This window comes from Gavialis gangeticus, unplaced genomic scaffold (assembly GCF_001723915.1).
Source record: "Gavialis gangeticus isolate Ggan-Ray unplaced genomic scaffold, GavGan_comp1, whole genome shotgun sequence".
NCBI classification, from domain to species: domain Eukaryota; kingdom Metazoa; phylum Chordata; order Crocodylia; family Gavialidae; genus Gavialis; species Gavialis gangeticus.
The window spans coordinates 66354015-66354487 of NW_017729032.1; the positions used below are offsets into that span (position 1 = coordinate 66354015).

A 473-nucleotide genomic window follows, 5' to 3' on the forward strand; every position below is an offset into this window, starting at 1 on the left:
TCAGACTAGATGATCTACTCAGGTCCCTTCCAACCCTAGAAGGTATGAAACTATAAGGAAGGGGCTAGAAAAGGCACCCTAAACATTGTTTGCTTCACCTCAACTCTTGTCAGTATGCTGAAGCTGACAGGGATCCCACTACAGTGGCTGAAAAAAACAAAACAAAACAAAGAAAAAAGCAACTACACAGGAAAACAAAGAGACAAGTGACACCACTCACCATTAGTGCTTGAACTGTGCACATGCTATTGGACTGTACAACAGCAGATAGACCAGAGAAGAACAGCTCTAGTTGGTAGAGAATTGGCCAGATTCAACATTCACATAGCAGCCCTGAGTGGAACTTACTTAGCTGAAGAAGGACAGCTTACTGAAAAAGGAGCCAGCTACACCTGCTTCTGGAGTGGCCATAGTAAAGAAGAGCCAAAAGTGAAGCTGCACCACTTTTACATTGGCTGTCTGAGAAAACTGAG

The 473-nt window shown here is 43.8% G+C and overlaps 1 long non-coding RNA gene across 1 annotated transcript in view; it reads left to right on the forward strand.

Moving 5' to 3' along the window:
* Positions 1–473, forward strand: part of LOC109302399 — a 22832-nt gene that overhangs the window by 14937 nt on the left and 7422 nt on the right. The gene's annotated exons all lie outside the window — the stretch shown is intronic.